Below are 7037 nucleotides of genomic sequence, written 5' to 3' on the forward strand. Positions count from 1 at the left end.
TTCTGTAGGTTTAATTTCCATCCTTTCTGTCCATTATATTTTTCAATGGCTTATTGTTACAACATCGTCCAAAGTGACAAACCCAAGTGAAATGTCAACAACAATAATAATATTTGTTCTCATGGTACTCTGTACAACTTCTTAGTAGGCAGACAGTACAGGGTAACCCAAAACAACAAAATTTCTGGGACAAAAAGATTGTACAATGGAGTCCCCCATTGAACTATTCTCACCTATGTTGTTTGACCTCAACACCCAAATATTCTAGGCCTCACTTGATATTCTTATGACTTTCAGCCTGCACATCAAAGAAAACCAAAAATATCCTAATTTGCAGATGACAGCAGTCACCAAAGAAAAAAATTAGACTGAAGGTGCCAACCTCCTTCAGAACCACTTTGAAAATGTATACACTTGGGCTGTTGACAACAACATGAAATTCAACAAAACAATTTGAACTGATGAGGTATGGCAAAGGCAACATCTATCTCTACACCACAGTTCATGGGAAGATAATGGCCAAGGCAAATGAAAAAGGCCTAGGAGTAGTGCTGAGTTGATATGAACATTGTTGACAGTGCCAGAAAATTGTTTACATGGATCCTCAGAACATTTCCGTCAAGAAGGAAGGATTGCATGATCATGTTGTGGAAGACCCTAGTACTACCTAAACTTGAATACTAGTGCCAACTAAGGAGCCCAGACAGTACAGGGGAGATAGAGAAATTTGAGTGTCCAAAGAACCTTCAACAGCAGGATTGAGTGAAGGACAAAACTTACTGGGACAGACTCAAGCACCTCAAACACTATTCACTCCAAAGGCACTGAGACAAGGGAGGCAGCCAAAAAGGGAAAGGCATAAAATCATTTCCACCCATTCCATCCCTGAATACACTCCACACCCCTCCACCCTCCCTCTTATCTGAGCACCTCCTGGATGATGGGTCATCCCTGCACCTTGTTCACTGCCCTGGGTCAGAAGCAGTGTCGCAAGGCACAGCACATCCACAGCAAGGCCGCTTCATTAAATCGGCGACCCCCCCTCTCCGTCCCCCCTTTGTATAAAAGGAGAGGACGGGGAGAAATCCCTTCGGGCTGCGTCAAATTTTCCTCACACATACTACCTCACCCCCCATCCCCCCACCCATTCCACCTCATGCAATCACAACATCATCCATATACAACCCTTCTCCATTCACCAGTTTTCTGTCCTCTCCCGTCCTTCCTCAACAGACATTCCCCTCTTCCCCAAAGCCCCCTTCACCCCATCCATCCACCTCATCCTAGGACGTCCCCTCATGTTCACTCCCTCCACATCTGCCTTCCATACCTCTTTTACTAGTCTTTCTTCACTCATTCTTTCCATGTGTCCAAACCATCCTAATATTCTTTCATCAACCCTATCTCCCAGCTCCTTTTCCACCCCTGTTCTCTCACCTCCTCATTTCTCACTCTAGCCTAGTAACCCCTCATCTCAAACACATTCAAACTCCTTCTCTCTTCTTCTCTTATGTTCTATGTTTCTGCCCCATGCAGTGCAATTTACATATGGAAAATACCAGAGGGCCACATCCTCAATATTGGAGTGACACTTAGCCAAGAAAGAATGGGAGAGAGGTCTTGCTACATTAAGGGAATCCCTAGCAGCAACAGGAGCACCACATCATTGGGCAAACTCTTTCACCAGAATGGCTCCCATGCTCTTCAATAGTCTACCCAACTACTTGAAGAACATATTCTGTACAGTTGAAGTATTCAAGACAAAGCTGGATGCCTTTCAACACAAAACCGGAGATACAATTCCCACACCATCCTATATTAACATGTGGCCCCACTACAACATGCTGGTACATCATATACCACTTCACTGGAGACAACACGGCCAAGGAGGAAGCAGTGGTAGTTTCTGTAGCTGAGATGTAAACACCAAAATCTTTGCAAGGTAAGATAATCTCAGTCTGCAAAGTTCATTAGAGCTACATTTGATTAAATTTTCACAGCTTGGTTCCAACAATCTGAAATCTTATAAACTATAAAAAAATAAAGCTTTGAGAATACTAACAGGATGCACCAAAACCACATTAGTTGAATACCTGCACACAGGAATTAAAATACTACCCACAGGATATATGAAAATAATAGGAACACAGTTAAGGAAGAGCCTTTAACCCTACTTACCCATCTCATTACATCACACTACTGAACATAAAAAGCCAAACCACCATCTTCCTTGTGGTGGGGGAAAAGAATACTGCCACCAAGTATTTCCACTTGGATTGTAAGAGGCGAGAAGAAAGGGACGGGGATTGGGACTAGGCATCCTTCTCCTTGTAGCCCCACAGGGGACATTCCTAAAAAAAAGTAAAGGCATAAGAGGGTCTAGGAGTTTTCCGACCAGCACCCTAAGGTTTGGGTCTTTTAATGTGCGTGGATGTGGTACAGATGAGAGTAAAAGGGAAGAGATAGGTAGTATGTTTGTGAGAAGAAAGATGGATGTGTTGGCTTTGAGTGAAACTAAGCTGAAATGGAAGGGCGAGTGTAAGTTTGGGTGTGTAAGTGGGAGGTTATCAGGAGTGAAGAGAGGGCAAGGGAGGGAAGGGGTGGCTATACTAGTAAGTGAAGAGATAGGTAAACGTGTAGTGGAGTGGAAGGAGGTTTCCTCAAGGATAATGTGGATGAAGGTGAAACTGGGAAAGGAGATGTGGGTTTTTGTAAGTGCATATGGGCCTGGCAGTGAGAAGAGTGTAGAAGAAAGGGAGGCTTTTTGGATAGATTTAAATGAGTAGGGTAGGAAATGATCCAATTGATGGAGTGGTTGGGAAATGTGGAGTTCCAGGAAAGAATCGTTGTGGAGAGTTGATGGTGGAAATGTGTCTAGAGAGTTGATGATAGCAAATACAGTGTTTCGGAAGAAAGTCAAGCATAAGTACACATGGGAGAGGGTGGTAGATAGAGCATTAATGGATTATGTAGTGGTAAATAGGATTATGATAGGAAGAGTTAAGGATGTACATACTAAAGGGAGAGGGTGGGGGAATATCAGATCATTTTTTGGTGGAAGGTAAGTTGAGAGTGGAGGATAGATGGAGAAAGAGGAAAGGGACAAAAGGTAGGGAGGTTCTTAGAGTGAACTCTTTGAATGAAAAGGAAAAGGAGAAGGAGTATGGAAAGAAGCTGAAGGAGGAGTGGGAGGGAGTGAAGGATAGAGTAGAGCTAGGAGTGGAGGAGGAATGGGGATGGTTCAAGGAGGGAGTCACAAAGTGTGCAAAGATGGTGTGTGGAACAAGAAGGACAGGAGGAAATAGAAGGAAGGGTAGTGAATGGTGGGATGAGGAAACAAAGATGGTTGTGGAAGAGAAGAAGCAAGCTTTCACAGATTGGTTACAAAATAAGACGAGGGAGTCATATGAGAGGTACAAAGAAAAGAAAAGATAAGTAAAGCAAAAGGTAAAGGAGGCAAAGAGGAGAGCAGATGTGAAATGGGGTAAGAGTATGACAGAAAATTTTGAAAGTAATAAAAAGATGTTTTGGAAAGAAATTAAGAGAGGAAGTGGAGGCGAATCAAGCAGAGAAGAAAAGGTAAAAGGTGCAGATTGAGAGATGATAATGGAAGAGAAGGCAGTAAGGGGAAGATGGGCAGAATATTTTAGGGAGTTGCTAAATGTGAAGGAGGATAGACTTTATTTGGCAATAAATCAATGTACATGAAGTGCAAATAATGACAAGAACACATAGTTCGAAATAATAAATGTAAATTGCCGAGGGAGGGAAAGATAGCTGCAGTGGGAAATGCTAAGTAAATGACTGTGATGAGTGAGGAAAATGGAGGAGAAATAAGGAAGAATGAAGTGAAGGCAGTTGTTAAGATGATGAAAGCAGGTAAGGCACCTGGGCTGGATGGATACCATGCAGAATGTCTAAAAAAAAGGAGATACAGTGATGGTGGACTAGCTGGTGAGGTTATTTAATGTTTGTGAGAGAGAGGGTAGAGTGCCGGAGGACTGGAGGAGTGCCTGTATAGTTCCACTTTACAAGGGAAAAGGGGAAGAGTGTGAATGTAGTAGTTTCAGAGGGATTAGCTTGTTAAGTGTAGTTGGGAAGGCTTATGGGAGGATCTTGATTAAGAGGATTAGGAGAGGAACAGAGGGAGTAATTGGTGAGAAACAGTGTGGATTTATGACGGGTAGAGGTTGTGTAGATCAGATTTTTGTGGTGAGACAGATATGTGAGAAAGATATAGGAAAGGGGAAGGATGTTTTTTGGGCTTTTATGGATCTGGAAAAGGCTTCCGACAGGGTAGACAGAAAGGCACTGTGGGAGGTTTTGCGGATTTACGGGATAGGAGGAAAGCTTCTAGGAGCTGTCAAGAGTTTTTATGAGGGTAGTAGAGCTTGTGTCAGGATTAGAAATGGAGAGAGTGAGTGGTTCGAGGTAAAGGTGGGACTTTGTCAAGAATGCGTTATGTCGCCCTGGCTGTTCAACTTATACATGGATGGGGTAGTGCAAGAGGTAAATGCAAGGGTAGTGGGTCAGTGATTGGAGATGGTTAAAGAAAATGGAGAAAAGTGGGAGGTGAGCCAGCTGTTGTTTGTGGACGACACTGCGCGTGTGGCAGGATCGGAGGAGGGATTGAGGAAGTTGGTGACAGAGTGTGGGAGAGTATGTGATAGAAGAAAGCTGAAGATAAATGTGGGTAAAAGTAAGGTGATGAGATGTACAAGGGGTGAAAGTGGCAGTAGACTGGAAGCGAGCATTAAGGGAGAGCGACTGGAGGAAGTGGATAGTTTTAGATACAGGAGTCCCTCAAATAACGCGGGGGTTAGGTTCCTGAAATTACTGCGTATGACCAAATCCGCATATGCTGACTTTCCATATTAAATACCGAGAACCGTATGTATGTGTATGTGTACGTGTGTGTGTGTGCGTGCACGTGTATGTGGCGTTTGTGGCATATGTATGTGTTTGTGCGTATATACATGTGTGTGTATGTGGCGTATATGTGTATGTGGCGTATATACATATGTGTGTGTATGTGGAGTATACACATGTGTATCTGTATGTGGCGTATGTATATGTGTGTGTATGTGGCGTATGTATGTGTGTGTGGCGTGTGTGTGTGTGCATGTGTGCGTGTATGTGTCTGTGTTCACATGTACAAGTAAGCATGTACGTGCGTGTGTCTGTTCGTATTTGTGTGTACACGCACGCGCATTCACAACATACACTGGTTGTCTAACACGTGTCTACGTGTGCATGTCTACACATGTGTAAGCGTGTATATGTCTGTTTTTGATCTCCCAAACCACCACCGCCAGTAACAACAAGAACCTCATAAGAGAAATTAAGACACGACAAGCACAGTCATTATCAGACTTATTAGTTGTGTTCCAAACGAAAGAAACATTACACTTCAACAGGTTAGGGCGGTAAAATTTCACGATAGCACGGCGCAGGTGGTGGAAGCGACAAGCTAAAGCTTGTTGGCTACCCCCCTACCACCCCCTACTCCCCCTCTCCTCCCCTCCCTCCTGCATCAGTACCCGGAGGTTGACACGTAACCGCAGGCAACCACCCACGGCTATCCCCTCGCCCCACACCCTTGTTTGAGCAGTTCTTAGTGTACATAATGACAATATCCGCGTATGGTTGAATCCGTGTTATTCGAATCTGCGTTATTTGAGGGACTCCTGTACTTGGGTGCAAATGTGGCAGGAAAAGGTGGAGTGAAGGTGGAGGTAGAATGTAGATTGAGAGAAGCGAGTAAATGCCTTGGTGGATTAAAAAGTGTAATGAGGAATAGACATTTGGGAATGGATGCTAAGAGGAGACTGTATGAAGGAGTGATTGTGCCAACAGCACTGTATGGGGCAGAAACATGGAACATAAGAGAAGACAAGAGAAGGAGTTTGAATGTGTTTGAGATGAGGTGTCTGAGAAGTATGATGGGGGTTACTAGGCTAGATAGAGTGAGAAATGAGGCGAGGAGGAGAACAGGGGTGGAAAGGGAGTTGGGAGATAGGGTTTATGAAAGAGTATTAGGATGGTTTGGACACATGGAAAGAATGAGTGAAGAAAGACTGGTAATAGAGGTATGGAAGGCAGATGTGGAGGTAGTGAACATGAGGGGACATCCCAGGATGAGGTGGATGGATGGGGTGAAGGGGGCTTTGGGGAAGAGGGGAATGTCCGTTGAGGAAGGACGGGAGAGGACAGAAGATAGGGGTGAATGGAGAATGGCTGTATATGGATGATGTCGTGATGCATGAGGTAGAATGGGTGGGGGGATGGGGGGTGAGGTAGTATGTGTGAGCAAAATTTTGATGCAGCCCGAAGGGATTTCTCCCAGTCTTCTCCTTTTATGCATGGAGGGACGGAGAGGGGGGGGTCGCCGATTTAATGAAGCGGCCGTGCTGTGGATGTGCTGTGTCTTGCGACACTGCTTCTGACCCAGGGCAGGGATGACCCGTCATCCGGGAGGTGCTAAGATAAGAGGGAGGGTGGAGGGGTGTGGAGTGTATTCAGGGATGGAATGGGTGGGAATGATTTTATGCCTTTTCCTTTTTGGCTACCTCCCTTGTAAGGGGGAAAAAGCCTTGGTGTATATGTATGTATGTATATTTCATCCACAACATTCTATCTATATACCAAGGGCTTCCCCACCTCCCACTTACAAGGGAGGTAGCCAAGTCAAAAGGCATATACCCAGTCTCACCCATTTCATTCCCTCTCATCTTAGCCCCACATGGATGATGGGTCATCTCTGTATCCCACCCACTGCTCTGGGTCAGAAACAATGCAGCAAGACACAACACTTCCAGAGCAAGGCTGTTTCACTTAACTGGCAATCTCCCATTTCTGTCCCCTCATGAAGAAAAAGAGAAGACATGGAGAAATCCCTTTAGGTCGTGTCAAAATATCATTCACATATAACCACTCCCTAAGTCACCCTATCCCCCATCCCCTCCCTTCCTTGCATCACAGTATCATCTATACACAGCCAATCTCCACTCACCGCTATCTCCTGCATTCTCCCTTCC

Source organism: Oratosquilla oratoria, chromosome 25 (assembly GCF_046742065.1).
Source record: "Oratosquilla oratoria isolate Oo_2021 chromosome 25, ASM4674206v1, whole genome shotgun sequence".
Classification (NCBI taxonomy): Eukaryota; Metazoa; Arthropoda; class Malacostraca; order Stomatopoda; family Squillidae; genus Oratosquilla; species Oratosquilla oratoria.